General features: G+C 41.2%; 1 non-coding gene across 1 annotated transcript; it reads right to left on the reverse strand.

Annotated features, from left to right (window-relative positions):
• Positions 1-19397: 19397 nt before the first annotated feature.
• On the reverse strand, positions 19398-19469 carry TRNAG-UCC (transfer RNA glycine (anticodon UCC)). Its single transcript has one exon. It is a non-coding gene; the product is annotated as a tRNA-Gly (tRNA).
• Between the last annotated feature and the right edge of the window lie 5919 nt (positions 19470-25388).

Here is a 25388-nt window from a genome sequence, read left to right on the forward strand (position 1 = left end):
CGTACATAGCTACGCTCCATATCAAAGTTTTTACGAGTCTTTTCTTAATATCCTTACTCAACGCTCCTGTCATCAATTCCCTCCTCCTTGTGAAAGCCTCTTTGCCTAGAGCAATTCTTCTCCTTACGTCCCCACTACTTTGACCGTGTTGGTCCAAAACACTACCGAGATACGTAAACTGTTCTACCTGCTCTAGTTTTTGCCCTACTATTTTAATGTTTAGCTTAGCCTTTTTCTTTCTCGAAAATCGTCTTATCTTTGTTAAATGAATATTGATTCTCATCCCATATCTTTCGCACTGAATTTTCAATTCACTCAGCAATGCTTGCAACCCCTTGGCTGACTGATAAACTAAAGCTTGGTCATCAGAAAACCTAACTGATTTTACGAATTCCCCGCCCACTTTCATTCCTACCTCCAGTTCTTCCAATGCCTCCTTAACCATTTCCTCTGCATACAGGTTGAACAGCAACGGTGATAATGGGATATATATGTATGTATGTATATATATATGTATGTATGTATATATATATATATATATGTTTATATGGGGATCGAGATGGTGCGGGGGCTAACGTACTGGCTTCCCACCCTGAGGGCGCGGGTTCAAATCCCGGCGGTGTTGAATATTTTTCAGAGGTATCTCGATCCCTACTTGAGGTGCTTTGTGGAGGGCACTTTGAGTGAGTACGGCGTCCGTCGGATGGGACGTTAAGCTGCGGACCCCTTGGCGCCTTTCGTAAAGAGTAGGCTAATGCCGACGCCGGGTTTCTCTCCTCCCTTAATCCTTTCCTGTCCATCCCCTATGGCGCAAATGACCTTAGCTGTCGGTCGCCTCCCCTAAAAACTACTACTACTATATGTTTATATGTTTATGGTTTATATGAATATATAAAATGAAGGCATATAATTTGTAACCGATTCCATCCGAAGGGCCTCAAAGTATCCCGGTCTGGAAGACAGGCAATTAACCCGCGTTGGAGTCCGGCTCGGTGGTGAAGTTTCACCGACCGCCACAGACATCCTTAGGCCAGGCTGTAATCTAGAGGACGCAGCAGGGAAGGGGATACACCGCCAACCAAATGTGGCCCCGAGGAGGAATCCCGAAAGCCAGTCTTCCGTATGGTATATGAATGCAGAAGTCAAAAATTAAAGGAAATGACTGATGGTAATATCTGTATATCAAATGAGGTTCCTAGCAACATCCAGGATGCCACAAGGAAGTGTGAAGATGTATAAATGAAATCATTTCCCAAGTAAGCAGCAGCATTAAATCATTTGCCGACTCCACGTTATGAGGAAATAAAACTTAATCTGGTGGCAAATCAATCTTTCGAGTAATTTTGGAGTGAGAGGAAGGAGAAACTCGTCCTCGCATACGTACGAAAGAGACAAGGTTCACTTTGAAAAAAGTACTGAGCCAAGCTACCGTAGAACAAGTTACTTGACCTCCAAACTTTCATTGAGCGCAAGCAAGACAAAAGTATTCGGAAACGCCTTAAAGAAACATGCTTCAATTAGTTAAAGTAAAACTGCCATAAAAAGCAACTGGAAAATCTTTTTCCACTTTCTTAGGCCATAATTGGAACACATGGCAATTAATTAGGCTCTCCATCAGATGAAGTCTTGATTTAAAAGTCAAATAAAGCTCGAAGAAGACGCTGTAGCGAGAATACAGTATGCGTTGTGGGATTGTGATGAAAGTGTAATAAGGTTCCATTCAAACACGAAGGGAAAAGGAGAGTGAGGCAAGGAGATCATACAGGTAGGAAAGTTACAGGGCTCTTCAAGTTCGCTTCGGCCAATCATAAAGGAATATTATTAAGATTTCAGATTGCAGATGCACCGGACGGATAAAATGAGAGACAACCTTCAGGTCGATTAGAGTCATTTATTAGATCTTCACCAAAGATTTAGTGTTGAAAATAAAACCAACCTTAAGAAACCCAACAAATAGATTTCCCTGAAAGATCTGACCTTAACATGCAATCACTTTTACGTACGCTTCACATTTACCTGCGACAACATTGCGAACGAAGGATTTCAAAAGCTAACGTACGTACGCGCCTTTGGGACAGCTCGCAGAATATGACATATCACATGCAAACTATAGTAAAGGCGAACAGTGGAACATGTGCTTTCATACCTGACTAACATTTCTTAAATCGACTGCAGTTTCCAGTCACAAATTTCCTTCTCAAGGTATGGCATACGAAGTGTAAAGTACCGTCTTAAGTGCAAAGAATCCCAAAATATTTTGGATAGCCCTCAGGGTATCTATAATTTTTTTAAAATCTATCACCACATACCTCTTCGCTTAATTTGTTTTATTAAAATGACAGCAAATATTTCTCCCTTGTGTCTGTAACATATTCCCGGGATAATGGAACCGAATAGAGGAGTTTAAGTTATAATGATAATGCCATTCATGCTTAGTTCTTTTAGATTTCTAAAAACTCGCTATGCCGCAAATTTAACCAAAGAGAAGTTTCCATAATTGATAACTGCCAAAAAATTCAAATAAAAACATCAAATTAGAAGAAGGTCATATCAGATCAGGTACAATAGTTCGCGTATTTATTCAGCATTTTGGAGAAAAGTGGGAACATGGAAGGATTTCCGTTGGGGAAATGTAAGTTTGCAAAATGAATGAAATTGATGATATGTACACTATGTAAAGACGTGAAGAAAAGATCAGTGAAGACTTTAAAAGTAAGTAGCGCAACACTTTATGGATACGAAAAGTTGTGTTTGACACAAACGTTAGAGCGTAAATCAGAGGCTTTCGGGATTTGGAGATGGGAAAGGACGGAGAAAAGAAGTTGGTTAAGGATGTCACTCACGAAGAAGTTTAAAACGGGGCGAACGAAGAGAGGAAGGTAATTCAATGGAGGCAGATGAAGAGGGTTGAGAACATATTGAGATGCAGTGGAACGTTGAAGATCACAAAAGAAGGGAGAATTGAGCGGAGAGGAAGAAGGGAGGAAATAATCTTTTTCATTGGCATGAAGACTATAAATTATAAAGTGCTGAAGGAGGATATAACATAGAGCGAACAAGAGGAAGTTTACCGAGCTCGCGGGCCGTTATAAGACAATTGTAGTTATTACAGAAATGACTTAATGAATTCAAATTACTGAGTTCGTCAGTAGGCACACAATACATATAAAACTTATTTTTATATCAACATAATAACAAAATTTTGTTTTTTTATTTGAATGCGAAAAGAAAAATTTTAATATGAAATCAATAGCATCTTTTAATTTTTTAAAAAGTCATTCAGGTGTGACAGGCCGCAATGAAGGACGTGGAGGGTCAAAGGTTGTGCAGGACTGGCTTTCACCCTCTTGAGCGAGAGGTCTTTCGTGAACTGTTTCCAACCAGTTATTCTCCCTCGCCTCACCTAGGTCTAAAAGACTTGCGATTGGACTGCGCGCGCATGAATTGAAACTCGCGCGTGAAAAGTCTATATGCGTGTAATCTCATGGCCGGGAGTTCTCCCCTTCGCCGATCCCCTTTAAACCGCCAGCAACAAGTGTTTTCCGTGTTCATTGAGCATCAACCTTTCGAAGCGAAAGCAATCACTCGCGGCGTCCGGATTTGTCGAAACCTCGGCAGTTCTAGTCGCACGCGGGCGGGGGTGAGATATATCGACCACGGCGCATGAAATGACCGAATTTTCGTCGTGAGAACTCTTAACACTTTAATGGGTGATTAAATAAATAAATATTTCAACTGCAAGGAAAAAGTAACCAATGGAATATCCAATCACAGCAGAACATGAAACGTAGTCAAGAGTGTGGGTGCGAGAAAAAAACTTGACATCTACCTGTAAAATGACAGTAAAAGGAACTTCCATTTGAAGATATGATTCTCTAAGCTGCTCCACAAAATGGTTTACCAACAAACTTGGAGGAGTCGCTTGTCCTCATGAAACAACTGAGTTAACGAATATGTCCGTTTAAAAAGCATTTTGTTGTTTCATGGCTGGTTTCTGCCACACTTTAATATTCTGCGCAAGGTTGGTTTCGCGTGCTGATAAAGTATAATTATCATTGCATGGGCTTGTTTGGCAGCCATGGAACGAGAAATCAAACTTAACGTTTTGATATTATTTGAATTGTTTGTAGAATACGAAATATATTTCGCAAATAGGGGTATTTTCATCAGTGAGGAAGCATTATATATGTAAAAGGCAAATATTTTAAGTTTTAATGTTGGGAAAATCTGGTTGGCTTGGTCGATAGTTATCATTTATTAATTATTAATGATATTCACATTTTCAATCCTTAAATCATTTTCGACCGACCATACGAATCAGATTTACAACAGCGGCTTCTTTCGACTCAAGCATTCCCTTTCAAATATTAGCGATTGATAGAGAGAGTACGTTCAGTTATAGGTATATGGAAAGGAAGCAGTATTTTTATATCCTTAGACTTTCTTTCCATGGCTCTTTCACTACCGGATGAAGCTGACGCGGTTTTGGCCCCAAGGGCTATCGAACTAAATCTGAGCGTAACGTAACCATGTCGTGGAGTGGTTCAACTTCAATGCCTCTTCGTCCAAAATAACCTCTCGCGTAAATCACTGGGTTCGTCACATCATTAGTACATACAAAAACGTACCCCTAACATCATTACTTTTAAAACGTCTTATTTAAATAATTCAATAACGTCAATATTTAAAAATTAGATAAACGAAAAAAAATCACTCGAAGTCTATGCGGTTATGGCTCCCCTTTACCCTCAAACCTCATAAACACTCATTAAATTTAGTGATAAAGCAACGTTAATCATGATTAAACGGTTTCTTGAATTATAAATCATTTGAGGTTTTAGTGGTAGCCAACGTCTTTCAATAATTTTTTTTTTAAACCGTCCGTAGCATTTGTTACGCCGATCACTTTTTTCGCATTGTTCCAAAGCAGGTGAGGTAATGTTCTTCACATGTTCACTCATCGGAAAAGATATAGTAAAACGGAATACATTTTTTTCTTTATTACAGGAAGCAGCATGAATAACAAAAAATTCAATTACAATGGTACAAAACACGTCCAGAAGATTTTGCAGGGGAACGACCTTTACAGAGAGATAACACCCACTCCTGTAGAGAATTGGTACGGATAACTGTTTCTTGATTGGAATTGCCTTTTATAGCAAGTGTTACGCTTCATAAATTCGTCATACAAAGTCATGATTGTGACAGAGGCCAATATTATTACTTAACCACTTTCTGACACTTGACGGTCCGATGTCTTCAGTTTAAGAACTAGACAGCCAAAAAAGGTAACCATTGCCAGTGCAACACAGGCATACTTTCCACTCGACTGTTGATGCAGAAGAGGTGGAGAGGAAACATTTACCCCCGCATTAACAGTCACAAATATTCAGAGATGACCGTGAGCACCAATTTTCTTTTCAACGTACGATGGTAGGCAGAAAAATAATTCACACATGCTTGTATACCAAAAAAAAGATGACTTTCAGAAGCACTCCTGGTGGCATGTGGAAGTTACATTCCCCCTCAACACACATGCGCAGGTTTGGCGTCGTTACATTCATCCAGTGCATTTTGAGAAGTGGAAGTATGGAGACGTGTTCTGGTGCTATGTCAACGCGAGTTAAATAGCGTGCTGTGATCGAATTTTTAACTGCTGAAAAAGTGAATCCTACTGAGATTCATAGTCGTTAAAAGGCTGTTTATGGTGACGATGCTGCTGATAGGTCTACGTTAAATTGATGGGTAGTACAATTTCGTGGTTTGAGCCAGGAAAAGCCATAATTCTCGATGAAACACGCAGCGGACATCTAACCACTTCCACAGACGATAAAAATCGCAATCTCGTCGAAGATTTGATTCAAAGTGACCAGCGATTCACTTAAAGGCGTATCACAAACCACATTGGAATATCCAAGGAACGTTTCGGCTTCATTATTGAACAATTGTGATACCGTGGAATCTGTGCACGATGGGTACCATGCCGTCTCACAGACGAGAACCAACAAAACCCTACTTATTCCCCCGATCTTGCGCCTTGCGATTTTTATTTGTTTCCTCAACTCAAGAGACACATCAAGGGTAATCATTACACCTCGGATGATGAGGTGAAGGCAAATATTCGATCACAGCACGCTGTTCAACTCGCGTTGACATAGCACCAGGACACGCCTCCATACTTCCGATGGTCAAAATACACTGGATGAATGAAACGACCTCAAACCTACGCAAGCGTGCTGAAGGGAATGTTACTTCCACATACCACCATGAGTGCTTCTGAAAGTAATTTTGTTCGTGGTCTACAAGTATGTCTGCATTAATTTTCAGTCTACCCTCGTATTTTACGCGGTGTTGGGAAGTCCATAGCAATGATTGCCATGACGTGAAGAATGTATTTCGGCTACATGAAGTTTCTATTACTGTTTGGAATGGCCTCAATGGTGACGTTAGCCGCCAGCGAAACTTAGAAATCACTTTGTGATCAATGAAGATAACTGCAAGACGATAAAGAAAAATTCGAAGTGCGTAAATGAAGGTAATTTGGACTCATTTAAATTATTAATTAGTTTTCTTGCCTCCTCTTCAAGGATGGAAGAAAGGCAGGTGTAAGTACGTATCTCCTTGCTGCGGGGGGATACACTGAAAGAGTGGTGAGTTCGTCCCCCACTCCACCACGGAAGGGATCGAGGCGTTCCAACACCCCGGGGTGGACGCGGGGCCATTCCCACTCGCATGCCTATAATTGAGACATGTTCCGTTACCGAGTTCCCACTATGGCGCAAGAACCGCGGGTCGGAGCCGCTCAGCGTCCTTATTCGTTCCCGAAAACGCTAGAAAGTCGTTCTCTCCTTTCAGGTCCCCAGTCTTTTCTCGCAAGGGAAAGGGGAAATTTGCTTCGTCACGACAGTTTGTAAACAGAACGAAGTCAAAATTCTAGAGGAGGAAAACGGTGTTCGCTCTCTTTCTCGGAATCGGTAGTCCGATTTTTTTTCAAATTAAATGAGGCGAAACTTCAAGGAGGAGGTTGACGATAAAGATTCCGGAAGGCGTTTCGCGTCTGTTTTCGCGCTCGATTAAACATTAACTTTCCCGTGTATTCACCCCCTGCCGCACACCCTGACACCGTGGCTTGCAGAGTATGTATAAATAAATAAAATAAATAAAACAACACCAGGTTGAATTCCTCCATTACATGACTTGAATTGTTTGTACCGTAAAGAATTTGCAAGACCCAGAGGCTCCGTTCTATCGACGTTCTGACGACCCATTCTATCAAAGTCGGGAATGACAATCAGAGTTGCTGGGATCACGTATACTCGTCAACAGGAAGGAATGGGGAAGATGAAAAATTTTTTCTTTCCCGAAAAACACATTCCGCGTTTAACCTTGCTGAGGCTCTTTTGAAGAACACGGGCAATTTTGACCCAACCAGATGGGGATCCCAGTTTCGGCTCAATTTAACATACGAAATCTGTCCAATAAATACGCGAAATGAGGCCATAAAAACTTAATTTTGCAAAATTTAGTCCATATCGATTTTGTCCCCTTCAACAAAGTACTCTCCATTCGTTGCTATGCAATTATTCCATCTTCTTTTCCACTCTTTAAAGCACCCTTGGAAGTCCTCGGCAGCAGTTAGGTCTATTAGTTTTCTCGTCGTTTCTTGCTTTATTGTGTCCATATCTTTCCAGCGATGTCCAGAGATCTGGCGAATTAGGAGGATGATCAAGGATGGTTTATTGAATTTTTTGCCAGAAACTGGGGAATTGGGGCTATAGTCCGCGTCATGGCCGTCATATTGCACCAGTTCGCGCATTTATTGTCCAGATTACGCGTAGAAATCTTTATCTCTAAAAAAGAATTCCGAAAATTCTTTTTCCGTTAACGACACATTGCCCCCCCCTCCCTGGACTCTTTCCATCTTCCCTTCCTCGACCTTCAACTCGGTACGCCGAAAACGGAAGTCTTTGTCCCTACGACTCACCTTCCTCCCCCCGCAACCTTCTAATCCTCCCGTTCCCCTTTTCCTTCCTGACATAAACACTCCTGGTACTTCAAATATTTTCCGCTACTGATGTCGCTCCGCAACGACACTCGAACAATCACAACCTTCGAATGAACCGTTTGAATACCTCATTATGAAAGCTCGCGTATGATTGGCCAACGGAATTTTAAATACGGTGTCCGGAAATGGTGCGAAAAGTTGATGCTTGGCAAGGATTGCTGTTTATTTATGCGTCTAAAGTTATGAAGAAATGTTTACTCAATTATTATCATTATTATATTATTATTATATTATCTTTAGCTATTTAGGCCTCATTTAGATTATGCTGATAACTTATGGAATACTCATGACGTCGAATTGAGTGACGAATTAGGTCGCGTGCGGCGTAGAGGAACCAGATTTGAAAAACGTTCCTATGATAAACTGAGAAGATTATGAAGAGTACTGGAGGGACTATTTTGGGAATCACTCTTGGAGCGTGGGTTAAGTTAGAGAGTAAACTTCTGGCATAAACTCTCATAAAAGGCCTATTTAGCGATCATGTTGCAAATAACTTATCAGCCCAATTGCACATCGCAGGAGAGATCACGCCAATAAAATTAGAACGAAAATGAGCAGAGGAAATAGATTTCAGATGTCATTTTTCCCATGGACGGCAACGAATCAGAATGACTGTATCCGATCGCGGAAGGGGGGGGGGGGGATATTTGTCTTTTTTCATTTTACGCGGCCTTGTGTTCTGCCATCATCTCATTTACACTTGGTCATTGCTCTTCTTGCTATTAGCAGCTCCTCTCATGTGCACAGAGAAGTATACTCGTATCTCACTTGGATATAGTATTTCAGGTGGCTTTAGTTACGATTATCTCCATTCCTTGAATTATTTTGCACATATATGTATGTGTGTATATATATATATATATATATATATATATATACATATATATACATATATATAAATACATATATATACATATATATATATAATTAATTGAACAGCAACAAATAATAGAGAAACACATAAAAAGATCACTCACACGTTATTTCTTGATCATTTCGATGGAATTCTGCTCCGTCTTCATCAGAAGATGTAGAAGTTACTTCTATATCCTCATCGGAAGATACAGAAGTTACTTCTATATTTTCCGATGAAGACGGAGCTGAATTCCATCGAAATGATCAAGAAATAACGTGTGAGTGATCTTTTTATGTGTTTCTCTATTGTTTGTTGCTGTCCAATTTATTATTCAACACTTCCGTTTTATGTCGACGAAATCATCTATATATATATATATATATATATATATATATGTGTGTGTATATATACATATATATATATATATATAAAATATATATATGTGTGTGTATATATATATATATATATATATATATATATATATATATATATATATATATATATGTTTGTGTGTCGCGGTAGTCCAGTGGCTAGAGCGTTGGACTACTGACCAGAAGATCCCGGGTTCGATTCCCGGGCAAGGCAATCTGGGCACCTGCAGCTCCATCACTGGGTGATCTCTACCATCACCGACTAAACCGACCTACCTTCGGGTTGATTACGGTGTTTATGGTTCACATATACATACACATTCATACAATAACTAAAAATTAGAAAAAATAAATATTTGATGCCTGGTGTTGAATCCCCCCCTGCCACACACCCTTGCATGATACCAAATGGAAGCACTCTTATTTGCTGTATGTATTTATCTAATGTCATTCTCGTGACCTAGAACAAAAATTCAGTTTTAATAATATTCTCCGGGCCAAAAATTAAATAGAGCGCCTGCATCCAATTTTGCTTATTTGCGTTCGCAAAACAAATATCTCTCGCAAGCCACAAGAACGGAATCCCGGATTATTTTCTCCAATAATTTCCCGTAGAACAGCGTAAGGAACACTACTCGCGCTCGTCTCCTTCGAAGTAGAAATCACTCCCATTCAAGATTCAGATTTTTAATATTCTTGCAGATTTTTATTATGCTTTTAATATGCTTGAAAAAATGTTCTGTACACCGCAACGATGCTCAGCTCATCCGACATTGATTTTAATACATTTTTGCAAAACTCGTCTCAATAACGAAGGCTGCGCAAGCACCAATAAAAGGCAGTGGTGTTGTCTCACGAATTACCTACGGAAAAATTTCGACGATCACTTTAGTGTTTAATGAATTTCTTTATTCATTACTATCCACGGTTATATCGGTCATTTTTTCTTGTGCCGTCCAGTAAAACTCCAACACTCCAAATTTTTCGCTCATTCTCCCCGGAATCCCTTTTAACTTCAATCAGCATTACGGTAACGTTCTAGACTCCATCGAACTACGATCCTAGACACCATTCTCCCCCATAGAACTAAACGGATGACAGCGCTTTTCAAACGTTCTCCAAACCACGCCATGCCCACCTGCTATTTACTCTCACTCCTTCTTTCCCCCTTCAGCAAATCCATGGATGCCTTTTCAGTGCGACTCACCCAAATATTCTTTTCATATGTGCATACGTATGTCAATCGGAATTCTGGTTCCCTCAAGTTCCCAGACCGATTGCATTAGTTTTACTCGCCGGCCACTTACACGTGGGAGGACTGTTTTCACTTTAGCTCGCCAAAAATCCGTGCATTCGGAATCCCCCATCCCCCATCGCCACAGGCGCGACATCGCTTCCACGCGCGCAGTAAACCTCACCCTCGTCCCCTTCAAGAAACAACATCTGCAACTGAGACTAATTTCGTCTTGGCCCCGAGATTTAAAACGCAAAGTACGAGAGAGAGAGAGAGAAAGGGAAAGAGAGAGATGCCCCAACGGGTTGGGTGACCTGAGCATTGAACTGCATAAAAAAACCTCCCCCCTCCCCCAACCCCGCTCTTCGCGAAAGGACTGATACGAAATTCAAATATTTTTTCAACATCTCCCTCGTGGAAAGGATTCGACGGCCCGACATGTCGCGACAAATGGCTTGCCCCCGAAAAACGAAGCGAACAAGAGGATGAAGGAAAAGCGGACGGCATCAACCCCAAACCCCTCCCCTCTCCCTCCGTACCTCCTCTACCCTCCCTCCACGGCCCTCTCTCTTCGCGGGGAAATTTCGCGAAAGAAAATCAGTCAACACATCACTCCCGCATCTCCCGCTCAGATGCTCAAGCACGGCGACACCAGAGCCGCCTATGATCGAAGAAACGAATGAGAGGCCTCCAGGCCGCACAAATAAAGGGATGGACGAGTGTGCTCGCCTCCGTGACTTCTGCTGCGTCACTGGGAGCCGCCGAACGCGAGCGGTGGAACGAGACTGGTATTCGCGAAAACTTATCTCCTGCCTTCTCTCCCCTCATATTTTTTTCTGCCTTTCCGCCCCTCGCTGAAATGCGACCTACATTATTGTGCGCGCGCGAACTCGGAATCTCGGCTACTGCGTCACACGAGCGATGATGCCTTTCCAAGATTTCCGGCGACCGAACGAACGAACGCTCCCGCACAGCTTCCAGGCTCTCGGTAGCAGCGGGACCGCTCTCGCCTCTTGCTTGGAATCGCGAGCGGGAGGAGTGAGGGATGCGGAGAGAGAGCTTTCGAAACCGGTCCTTTCTTCGATGACGTCAGCTCCCGCGCGGTATCTCATACGTCACGCGTGCCTCGCAACGATTACACTCCCGACGGTGCATTTGTTTCTACGTATCGATTGGCTGCGAGTTCGACCGAAGAGTTTCTCTCCCAAATTCCTCAATATTTAGGGGGTAATAGCCCGCGTCGAGTGTGTCAGTATCAAGGAAAGGAAACGAACAGTCGCGTTCTTCCCTTCAGGTCTTTTTTCCCCAACGACCTGGGCATTCCCAGTTCACCAATTCATTCATTATCCACTCATCGATGCCTCTTTCTCATTCCCTCGACTTTGGAGCACATTGCGTAGTCCAGTGAGTGGAGCGGCTGGGCTGAAGAATGGAGGGCACGGGTTTCCATACCCGTGACGCCTCTGTACACCTATCATGTACCACAAATGTTCAATAAATACGCGAACTGAGGCCATGAAAACTTTATTTTGCAAAATTTAGTCTAAATCGATTTTGTTCCCTTCAAAGTGCTCTCCATTCGTTTCTGTGCACTTATTCCATTTTCTTTTCCACTGTTTTAAACACCTTTGGAAGTCCTCGGCAGTTAGGCTTTCTAAGTTTCCTCGTCGTTTCTTGCTTTATTGTGTCTATATCTTCCCGGTGATGTCCCCTCATCACATGTTTGCATTTTGGGAATAGGAAAAAGTAGCAGGGGGTTAGATCTGAAGGAGGATGATCAAGGTGATTGAATTTTTTGCCAGAAACTGGCGAACTAGCAATGCTGAATGTGCAGACGCATTGTCATGGTGAAGGATCCATCCATCATGTTTGGTTAAAATAGTTGATTTTCCTATATTCAGTTCATAAGCTATAATTCGGACAGTTTTTCGACGATCGGTATGGGCAAGGGACCGCACACGATCAATGTTGTCGTCAAACACAGGTAATTGAAGGTCGCCCCGGCCTTGCATCATCCGTGGCGTCTTGTCGGACATTTAAAACGCTTAATCCACTTGAAAACGGACCTATTTTCTTCAGAGCATTATCACCTTAAACCGCTGTCAACATTTCAGTAATTTCATGACTACTTTTTCCGCACTTCACCAAAAACTTGATGTTGATTCGTTGCTCCGTGATTTCTTCAATTTCCATTTGCAACCAACAGTATAAACGAGGACCATAGAAACTAACATAACTGGCACCGTACGCACAGCTCGACGATCCGCCAAGCACAGACAGCTCATTGGATCTCAGGCAACAAGTGCCGCTAGTGTGTGGGGCTATAGTCCGAGTCATGGCCGCTAGATTGCACCAGTTCGCGTATTTATTGTACAGACTGCGTACACCTACCAGGACAGCTTCTACCAAGTTGCCTGATTTTTTTCTGGAATCCTCCCAGGAAATCACAGACAACACGGGCAAAGAAACAGGCTCCCGTACATTGATGTGTGAATGTTTCACACCGTTGTTGGGCTTTATGGGCATTGTGTGACCCCTAACTCCTCACCCATCAAAAGCGACTTTCAAGTTGATTTCTCTGGTGTTTTTTTTATTAGCAACTGACGGCATTGCCCGAGTGCATTTCTGATAGTTCCAGAATCCACAGAATCAAACGACCAACTTCGTGTTTTTCGTAGAAGTGCCCGTTAGCAGAAGACATTGACTGTCTTTTCTTTCTGATCGCACTGGTTAAGTGTGAGTATCATTCGCCCAGTTGGTCAATTCTCGCGTGGTTTCCAAGTTTGATCCTTTGACTTGCCGCATTGACGCAAAAAAAACTCTTTCTGTAAATCAAGGGTTATTGACAGTGTCGTTTAAACCGAAAAGAACAACATGAAATGCTAGAGGAACACAGGATTTGCAAGCTGACGCCTATCAAGCGACTAGTTTCACCTCTAATAAACCTTAGCCTTCTAGTGTCCTTTGGGCATAACAATTGCATTAAGCCAGGGTTCTGTATAGCTATACAATTCTAGAGCATTCTTGTCACTAAAAAGAATTTCTTGCCTGATGATATCAAAAGATTTATAATTTATGCTAAAGCAGACCAAGAGGATATAATACCACGTCAAATAAGTATCCTCTTATATCATTGTTTTGCCTCTGATTTATGCAAAATTATTAATTTTTTGTGGATCCTCATCAATTGTGCCACGCAGGTTACGTAACTTGGGGTGTGTAGTCTAGGGATTTCACACATGGCACTATCCACGATGCCTATACCTAAAAGCTTGTTAACTATCAAATTTACAGTTTGTATCCTGCAAAATGTATTTGTGACTGGTTCATCAAACGCATCCGATTGTAGATGGAAAGAATTTTATTCCTCATGATAATTGCATTCATTAATTGAAGGAGGCGAATCGTTATTGTATACACGTATTTAAGGGGACTTTCCAGATACTGACTTACCTTTTCAAATAAAATATGAGCGTTGTGGCAATACAAACTTTTATTATGTACATTTGAAAGGCACAATCTCAAACTATTTTTCTGCATAGTCGATATTCAAATTGTGGCATGAATCATAACGATACACAAGCTGTTCAATTCCGTCCCTGAAGCCTGTCACAAGACTAGGCCCACCACTCCTCGTCGTGAACATTGGTGCATTGGCCAATTTTTGAACATGAATGCACCACTGCCTCACTCCGCCTTCACTCATTACTATTCCGTCTCCGTACACACTTCAAAAAGTCGCCCATGAATTTCAATTGGTTTGTAGTTTTTTGCCAGCAAAAAACTAATCACAGATCGCACTTCACAACTTGCGGGTTAGTCTATAGCGGCGCAAATTTTGAATGTTCGCAATGTGAGCAAAAAGCGTAGAAGAACCGCAGTCTGCACGCACCCCCACAGCAGGATGGATGCGTGCACTGAGTGTAGGGACTCGTAGACACCAAGATGGTCGCTCTAACCCGACCCACCGCCACGCCAGGCCGAAACGTAAATGCTTTCTAGACAACCCTCACATACATATATATGTATTTTTTTAGACCTTTGGACTTTATTTATAGGTGAAGTTAAATTGGCCAAAGATAACTAATAAACTATGGAAATAAATTAACCGACTGCTCAATGGCTCTTGGAATCGGAAAGTATAAATGCTATAAAATGTATACATATAAAAATATGTATATATATAATTCCAACCCCAACTATATCTATGTATACGAGTATATTAGGATTGGGGAGGAAAGAAACGCTTTCTTTCCAATGAAGTCAAAACTATTTGTAAAGAGCTAATGCATGTAAAACAGTAACAGAGCCACCAACGAAGAAAATTCAATACGCAGCCATGGTCACATCCTGAGCTTCCAGAACGATAACTTAGCTATATTGTTTAGTAGTCGCTTACATTACACTCAATTTATCATATAATAAAACACCATGTAAAGTCTTCGTTCTCCGTAGGATGTTTCAGAGGCCGCGACCACTGTAGTTTAGAAGCACAACGATGCTCAAGGAGGGATTCGAACGCGGAACCTTTGGGTCAGTGGACCGGCGATTGACCCAGGCGATTCAAAGATTTGAAAATCAAAAAAGAGCATGGAGGTCAGCGCGAGGGAATTCAACCTGCGTGTCTCGTCTCCCTTCGTGGTGATAAGATGGGCGAAGCCGTTTCTGTTGGTGCTGCGTCGTCCTGTGGAACGATAACCAGATATAACCGAGTCAGCGAACCCGCAAGCCCCAAGTATAGTGCCCTTTCATGACTCTGGGGCATGTGGCACTCCAGTCGAACGTAAATATTTTTTTAAACGGAAAACCCCGTCCGTGGGACGACTGGCGTGCTCTGCAACTCCAAAGGACGCCCTTCTCCTCCTCGCACTCCCCCACCTCCTCCTCCCCATCCCTCCCATCTGCGACGGCGAAGCAAACGGAGGCGGACGGAAGACCCTCCACCACCACTCCCGACCTCATTCACGCCAAAGGCCTCCTCCACCCCTGCCTGCCTCGCCCAACCTCCTCCACATGCATCCCCCTGAATGACACCCTTTGTACACCCTTGCTCTCGAGGAATAACCTCGCCACGCATTTCTGGTCCTCCCATTTTTTTCTTCCCACCCCTCCCTCTGCGTTCGAGACGTGGTGTCTGTTCCTCCCATGCTCTCACTCATTGAGGATATTAACTTCGGGGAAGAGAATCGGGAAGTGGGCGGGAGGGGGTTGCTGGGGAAAACACACTTTTTGGCCGTGATACTAAAACGGCGAGAAGGGGCACGAACGCGGCCGTTTAGAACGTGCGCGACGGGGGTTGTCGTCATGTAAGCGATGAATGGAGAATATCCCGTCACCGTTCTCCGAATTCCGAGGCACGCGGAACCTTACGCCGATGCCACGGAACGGAGATGGGTACGGAGATCTGCAATCGCCAACTACGCCAAAAGTGGAAAACTTCATCGCGGGTGTTGATGATGCACAAAGAAAAATTGCCATAAATACGTAATATTTTCTCGCAGTTACAAGTCAACTGTTGGTTACTTGGAAAACAATACACACACATACAGATATATGTATGTGTGTGTATTATTATTATTAGGTAATCTACCGGTTAAGGTAGGTTTTTGGATGGACACTGATACCAAATAAATAATCTGTGACTCCTAAAAGAACACACTACTCCACATCAGGTCCCTCTTCATCTCTCAGTACTTTCTTCCTCCCTTCATCCCGTCCAACATCCCTATCCTGTTCCTTCCCTTTCCTCTTTTGCCCAACATTCTACCCTCTATCACAGTCTTCAACATCCCACTGCCGGTCAATACCCCCTTCATCCACTTTTCCTGCCCCCACAGGATTTCTCCCAACAAACCCCTCTCTTCGCCCACCATACCAAGTACTTCCTCGTTTGTTTTCTTCTCTGTCCATTTCACCTTCTCCATTCTTCTCCACACCCACATTTCAAAAGCATCCAGTCTACGTCTATCCTCCTGCTTCACGTTTCCGCGCCGTACATAGCTACGCTCCATATCAAAGTTTTTACGAGTCTTTTCTTAACATCCTTACTCAATGTCCCCGTCATCAACACCCTCCTCCTTGTGAAGGCCTCTTTGCCCAGCGCAATTCTTCTCCTTACGTCCCTACTACTTTGACCGTGTTGGTCCAAAACACTGCCCAGATACGTAAACTGTTCTACCTGCTCTAGTTTTTGCCCTTCTATTGTAATGTGAAGCTTGGCCTTTTTCTTTCTAGAAAATCGCATAACCTTTGTTTTATTAATATTGATTCTCATCCCATACCTGTCGGACTGAATTTCCAATTAACTCAGCAATGCTTGCAGCCCCTTGGCTGACTGACAAACTAAAGCTTGGTCATCAGCAAACCTAACTGATTTTACGAATTCCCCGCCCACATTCATTCCTACCTCCAGTTCTCCCCATGTCTATTTAATCATTTACTCTACATACAGGTTGAACAGCAACGGTGATAATGGGATATATGTGTGTTTATATATATATATATATATATATATATATATATATATATATATATATATATACACACACACACACACACACACATATATATATATAATGGGAGGGCACAATAGAACACAAATAGAATAGCAACATTTAAAAGGACACTCACACGGTAAATTGCTCGAGCTTTCGGCCCTCTCAGAGGCCTTCAAGTGAGGATCACTTGAGTTCACCTCGAACAATTTACCGTGTGAGTATTCTTTTAAATGTTGCTATTCTTTTCTATTTGTTATAGTGTGTCAGCTCATTATATATATGTATATATATATTTATTAATTTCTTTTAGTAGGTTCCCCCAACCTTCCCCCACCCAATTGAAAAACCCTAACCCCCTCGCCCCTTTCCATTTCCTCCTGGTGCTGCACCCCCTGCCACACACCTTTCCCGACTCGCGGGGTGTTGATACAGATTTAGATTATTGCTTCCAGCATTTCATTTGTATGTCTCTCATTTTCTCTTGCCTTCACCTGTCCTGACTTGCATTCACTTGCGCTTCTTCTAATCTATTTTCGGCCATGACTAAAACTTCGTTTTTTTTTCATTGCCGTCCATTTAAGTTTTTCAACCTTCTCCACACCCACATTACAAAATCCCCGATCTGCTCTTATCCTCCTTCCTATACGACCCGGTTTCGAAGCCATGCGCTCCTATATGGTAATTCTATATGCGATAATTCATATAAAAGTTTCCATAGTATTGATTTCTATCATTATTTAGGGTACCTGACATCAACTCCCTGTAAAATCTGCGTTCTTTGTATAAGCTTCTTTACAAACCTTACCAAAATGGTACTGACTAACGGAGAAGTGGCAAATTGATACGATGGAATTAATTATTTTTACAAACAATTTTAGTATTTAAATTTCAGGTACCACTCCACTTGAAGGTTTACGATCTAGTAGCACTATTTATAATACAATAAGCGTTACCAACTTATAAATCAAATTAATCAACTAATGATTCACTGATATGTAGCTCTGATAAACGAGATCTAAGGTAGTCCTTGAATCCTATCCTGAGAGCCATCCAGGTGACGCCGAATGAGAACATATCTTTGAATGAGTGCTTAACTGACCTATCTTCATTCTTCAAAAGGTGCTGTTTTTATTTCATCGCTCACGCCATTTTGAGTGTGGGTGTTATCCCACAATTCGATTTCCCACTTCACTAGAAACTGATAAGATAGCTTTCATGATGCTTGCATAACCTTAAAAATTTGAGCATTCTTGGGGAAGAAATTTCATTCCATAAAAAACCACAGTAATCACCCAGAAGTTTAGTCAAAAAACGTATGCAAGCATGAAGCTCATCCAAAACTAAGCCCTATGCGGGTTAGGGGGGGTGCAGTTCCTTTCCCATTTCCGCCAACGTTTTTCCAGGATGATCTGACACACGGAAAATCACACAATTGGGACCCCTTTGCGCCATTCGTTAAGGGTAGGGTAATGCCGACGCCGGGTTTTCCCTCCATTCACATTTCCCATTCTCTGAATATCCTATCCAACCAAATTACCCTCCTACCCCTAATAGCGCAAATGACCCTTGATGTTGGTTCCCCCCCCCCCTGATGACTACTACTACTCTTAGATTTAATAAGTATTAGCGTTAATAGACCGTCAAAATATTAGATAAATTTGAAACAAAGTATTTCATCACGACATAATTTAACAACTAATGAATAATACGTACAAACATTATCACGATTAAAGAAATATATTAACTGAATAAGTTGGCAATAAGTATCATACTGAAATGATAAACTATTCCGGGAAGTCAAATTTATTTGTTTTGGTACTCAACGAATTCGAAAAAAAACTTTAACTTAATCAAGAGATTATGAATCCAAAGGCATAGCCATTTTTACTGGATTTGAAATCATATTTCATGGACGCATTTAGACTTTAGAGCCACCATCTGATTATTGCCAGTACAAATTAGGTAAATTATTACCAATACTGTTCGATGGTAGTTAAAAGTATCCTTTGAACTGAATTTCTAAACAAGAGAGCTAAGGTGTACTATCCATTCATGAGCCTACTCGAGAAACAGCAATGCTGCAATGAAGAGCAGTACCTGATTTCAGTTTAATCAATTATTTTTAAATTTAGAACTCAGCAAATCAAATTCGCCTAATCCTTTCAACATGAACAAAAGAGTTCTTTAAGTTTATCTCAACCAAATGGTGATCCCATTATGTTCTCAAATATGCACCGAACATAATCAAGATATTACAATACAAGATGCTTTAAATGCAAAGTTAAAAAAACTAAACTAATGGTAGAATAAAATAATTTATGCCATTAATAACACGATAATATTATTTCATTCAATTAAAAAGTGTAAAAAAAAGTGCGTCGGCCGGGAATCGAACCCGGATCAACTGCTTGGAAGGCAACTATGCTGACCATTACACCACCGACGCAAGGTAGTAGCAAAGTATGTTTTATTACCTTAAAAACAATTTTAGTCCCCTTAGTATGGACATTGGGTCACGATAATGAGTTTTTACATCTATTAGGGCTCCAGTTATACTTTATGATTACGCAAAGTTATAGCATTCCCTTTTTGTTACGAAGCAACCATTTAAGCAGATGCGAGATTGACCTTTTCCGACTATTCTACCGCGCAATGTAACTAGTTTTTGCATCATGCCATCTGATGTGGAAAACTAAACGTGTTAATTGGAGATCATGGAACTAATATAGAAGCCAAAACCTTGACTTGAAGATTTGGACATAAATGACACCTAGTGTGCATGGGTAAAATTGATTATAATCGCAACTTGTAGCAATAATGCGCATTGAAGAATATGTCGTGCTAATTAATTACACTGCACACATGTCAAATTATATCGTTTTGCATTTTTAGACCAAAGTGTTTTATTTTTCCTGCAGTAAAATAGTCTTAGACTGTAAATGAAAGTATATCTATTCCGTGTTCGTAGTCCTCTGCAGGAAGGTATCCTAGCAGGTGCCGAAGTTCTCATGTGATGGAGCACAAAAATATATGTAGACTCTAGAGTATCCACATTAATCACTCGTAGACAGAAAAGGGACCATTTTCACTATTATATGACTGTATACCCTCCATTTCCAGGATATAATTGCTGCAGTCAAGTGAACAAGGCAAATTCCACTGAAATGTCGCTCTCAAAATATTTCTACGCCGACGTTTAAGTTGTTCTAAACTGAAATATAGTATGACACAGAAATTTAAGTAATTTATCAACAGTTAATCGGTAACCATCCTGACTAATATTTACTGGACATATTTGAAAAAAAACTAACGGCAATGATTGGCTAATTGTTAGTATCAGTCGCATTATAGTATCTCGACGCGAAAAGACCTTGGGGTTTCTGTTATAGGGCCATCATACCTAAAGATATCAATCTACTATATATCTTTTATGCCAAAATCGTTTGAAAGGAAGCCTTGTTCGCTATCCTGTTTCTGAAAATATTCTGATTACGTTTATGATAATGTTTCTCAATAGAGTTTGAAAAACGTTTGTTTATGAACACTGTATTAAGAGAATAAGGATACTACCTTGATCAAAAAGTTCCCGGAATAACCACCGTGTGGCGCTCCCATCGTTCCGATTTGAGTTCTGTTTTTTTTGTTAAATTGGTACATCTGTTGTTGATATTCCCTTTAAATCTTAGTGTCATAACTTGACATTTGCAAAAGTTACGTAGCCAAGAGTACATCTATCTCTGTGTGTGTTGGCGATTTTTTACAATTACAGAAATGGATTTAAATTTGCAACAACGAACTTGTATTAAATTTTGCGTAAAAAACGGATTTAGTGGCGCACGGACGTTGGAAATGTTGGAAAAGTGTTTCGGCAACGATTCTCTAAAAAAAACGGTCGTTTACCAGTGGCACGAGCGGTTCAGAAGTGGTCGTGAGTCAATCGAAGATGATGAACGCAGTGGCAGACCATCGACATCGAAAGTCGGTGAAAAAATTGATAAAGTAAAAGAAATGTTGGTCAATAACCGCAAATTAACCATCAGAGAAATAGCGGAGGACTTGAACATTGCCTATGGATCCGCCCAAGACATTGTGGTTAATGATTTGGGTTTCCGTCGTGTAGCAGCAAAGTTGGTGCCAAAAGACCTCAATTTCATGCAAAAAAGAGACCGTGTTGACGTCGCAAAAGACATGATTTGCGAGGCTGAATCCGATCCCACATTCATCAAAAGGATCATTACTGGAGACGAGACGTGGGTCTATGAGTACGACACGCAATCCAGACATCAGGCAAGTGAATGGCGTTCACCAAATGAGCCGAGACCAAAAAAACCACGTCGTTTTCAGTCAAAAAAGAAGGCAATGCTGACGGTTTTCATGGATTACAACGGTGTAGTGCATCATGAATTTTTGCCAGAAGGCCAGACAGTAAACAAAGAGTATTATTTGGGCGTTATGAGACGTTTGCGTGAAGCAATTCGCCGAAAGAGACCAGAAATGTGGGCAGAAAACTCGTGGATTTTGCACCATGATAACGCACCGTCGCACAGTGCTATCATTATTCGTAATTTTTTGACGAAAAATGCAACAAATACCATCCAACAGCCACCGAATTCACCTGATTTGGCTCCCTGTGACTTCTTTCTGTTCAATCGAGTTAAAAAACCATTACGGGGAACGCGTTTTAGCAGCCGAGAGGAAGTAATGGAAAAATCGCAGGAAGCACTGATGGACATACCGAAAACCGACCGTAACTTTTGCAAATGTCAAGTTATGACACTAAGATTTAAAGGGAATATCAACAACAGATGTACCAATTTAACAAAAAAAACAGAACTCAAATCGGAACGATGGGAGCGCCACACGGTGGTTATTCCGGGAACTTTTTGATCAAGGTAGTATACCATAAAAAGAGACGTTTCAGGCGAGAGATGGTGGATATCATATTTATTAAATATAGAAATTTTCCGCAAAATAAAACTTAATACGACCGGTTTCAATGTAACTTCACCTGATGATGATGTAGTTACATTGATACCAGTCGTATTAAAGTTTAATTTGTGGAAAATTGCAATTTTAAATTAAGGATATACCAGCCAAGTTTTGAAATTCGTACCTACAGCAAACCCTGAAATTATAGATTGTCATGAAGGTGCTCATTATGAGGGCAAAAAGAGACTTTACACTTCCACAATAAAGATTTAATATATCACCTGATAATGATGCGCAGCATCGAAACCATGGTCGTGAAATAATAACTTTTTATTGTTGAAGTGTAAAGTTTCTTTTTGCGCTCATAATGAAGGAATTCTACAAAGTTAAACCTGAAACTGTTATGGTTATAAATGTGTTCACTGAATTTCTGAAGAGAATCTTTCTGATTCAGGTGGATCAATGTAAAATGGAGTTGCTAAGAAGACTAATGATTTCGAAGCCGAAATATGCTTATAGGATTTTATATTTCTCCAAGCAATATTTATAAAGAAGAAGGAAGCGAGTGTAGTAGGGCACGAGGGAAGTTACCTGTTGCGTGGTCTAAGATCTGAATTCTGTAATTTCCTCTTTGCGTTCTTACTCGGGATTATAAGGTAGGCGTCCCCATCCCCGAGATGAATGATGACATCAATGACCTCTTCTTTCTACTTAGAGAAGATGGAACGATAGTCAGGGCTAGTAAATGTAATTTTAAGGTTTAAGACACCATAGTCTGACAGCACGGGGTAGTTTCATGCGCAAAGTAATTCATTCCATAAGATAGAATTCCATGATGACCCTGTCATTAGTATTATTATTAAAACTCACACGTGCAGATAGAAAATGCCAGGTGGCACACAAGTCCCAAGTTTTACAATCAAACTTGCCTTGGAAAAATAACATGACATCTCAAATTCAATCAATATCACAAAATATAATAAATAAAATCAGTCAGAAAAAAATACCCTTAAAGGAAACTTCCAAGCACCAATCTTTAGCACAATAAAAGAAAATCCCCATCTCATCAACATCAGTTTCCCAATTAGCAAGAAAAAAATCATAACTTAGCTTTTACTTTAAATCTTAGACAAAACATCAATCAAATTATTATATAAATTGTTTTCACATTTTCTTAAAAGTATATGCCATGCTAGGAAAGGGCTCGAATAGTTTTGCAGGTTAACTCTTCCAATCAACAATTGTTTTATTAAGAAATTAATTTTTTTTAAATTTGTTCTTTGTGCCCGGAATTTCACCTTAAATTTGTGATCATTCCTCCCTAAAAAATTTCCCGTCTCTTTCCTTAGCTCTGTCTAAGCTTCATGTTGCCAAGTTAAGTTCTTTAACTTCAGAGGTTGGTAACATGGCGGGGGCTAAAAACTCAGCGAAGACATCAGTAAATAGGTATTTTACCGCCATTTTGTCACGGTTTCATCGACAACAAGAACGCAAATGATGACGCAACTGGAGAGCCCATGCTCATTGTGGCTTTTTAAGTGAGGAAGCCGCCAGTGCACCCTATCGCAAGTAATTAAGCTGACGAGTGCAATTTCTAAAAGAGCGAATGGAGCAGTCGTCATTCGTGGAAAGATAATTCGAAGAAGACCGCTAACGTTTACGCTGCTTTTCTCTCACGACAACTTCCCAGTATAACGATCTCGCCTCGCGGGGGCCACAGCATGGCTTTTTTTCTTTTCATCCGGTGCCTGATCGTGCGTCCTTAAAATTTTCTCCAGCACTTATCCGGTAACGAAAGCATACGGCGTCAACTATACGTGAGTATTCGGATTAACACTAATTAATATTTGTGCACCATATGAAAATATTTTCCAATAAAAAAAATTGAGAGCACCATAAAATGAATCTCAATTTCCAAAGGAAATCTGCTTCCAACACGACGAGAAGATAGCGCGATTTTTAGGAATCGACCTCTTATTTTAGTTTCTCCGAAAACGGAAATAGCGAAAAAGTATTCTCTCGTGCCCGTCGAAGGCGGTTTGATTGACTACTCGACTGGCAAACAAGTGATCGATGTTCATTTTTATAACCTCCTATTTATTATACTAGAAAACTTCTGAAGTTTGTACCATATTTTACCACCATTATACCATTTGAAATGAAAAAAATAGTAAATTTGTGATTCGACTGAAAATTTATTACGATACGACCCGGGCGTTCAACGTCATCTTCAGTTGAACATCGTAACCCGGGTCGTATCGTAATAAATTTTCTGTGGAATGACGATGTTTCTACTTTTTTATTTCCAATAAGAATCGATTCCATACAGTTACGCCGGAAACCATCAACCATTTTACCATATTCAAACTTGTTAAAAATTAAGTCTGGCGCTAAGAAGTATGTATTTGTGCATACTGTTGTGTGTTCTCCATCTGGTGCAACTGATAACCACTTGGAACTCTCGTGTCTGGTAGTAAAAAATGTTTTTCCTGCCCATACCTTCAACGGTATCCGGTGGATCACGGGTGAATGTATGGAAAGGTCACCGCTTGATCGAGAGGTACTTGTGCTCATATAGAAGGCAATTCTTTTCTTTCGCATAATTCGTGATCATAGTACTAAGTGGTAAAACGATTACTTGAAATGTTTTCCTTGAAATTCCGAAATTTTGAAAAATAATACCTTAACTTTTAAAGGGCCAACCATTCTGACCTTGCCTGCTGACTTTACCAAAACACAGCAAAGAGGGCTAGTTTTAGACGTTTAAAGATAAAGAGAATCGACAGGTTCGATTGATAAAGGAACGATGGGAGCCAAAGAGAATAATTCGGTGCTCGAATGCGAATTTCGCTCTCGACTCGACGTTTCAATCGGAATCTAAATCGGCAATTCGCTCGCTGATGAGTATGATTGTAAAGCGAATTCGCACATAACCTCCAGCTTCAAACCCCTTTGACTTGAAAGCCTTCTCCCCGTGGGGAAGAGGTGGCTCGCGGCGAGGGAGGAGAAAGAGAAGGGCTGAGCAGTCTCCTGGAGACGGAGGTGGGCGAAATGGAGGGGATGTGGACCGGGAGGAGAGGGGTTGGCGGAGGGGTGTTGGTTAGGAACACGCACCGGCCGCGTGTATCCGTCCCTCCCCCGGCTTACACCCCGCGGACGCCGCCGACGCGGAGGAGAGCACCTCGCCTCGCGGAGAGTCCAAGGCCCTTCGCAGACGCCGGAGCGCTCCCCCGACCCTATCTCTCCCCTCCCGCACCATTTATCTCCGTCTCTCTCTCTCTCACTTGGATACCTTCTCTCCCAGCAACCGCCCAGCCCTTCCCTCCATCTCCACTCCCTCCATGTCCCTCTTAATTTCCATGAACTTATTCAGCTTCTCTCAATGTCCGTTCCCGAGAAATGCCCGCTTGGCAAGATCCATATTTATCCTCCGACA

The sequence above is a fragment of the Hetaerina americana genome, unplaced genomic scaffold (assembly GCF_022747635.1).
Source record: "Hetaerina americana unplaced genomic scaffold, ioHetAmer1.1.p SCAF_8, whole genome shotgun sequence".
Lineage (NCBI taxonomy): Eukaryota > Metazoa > Arthropoda > Insecta > Odonata > Calopterygidae > Hetaerina > Hetaerina americana.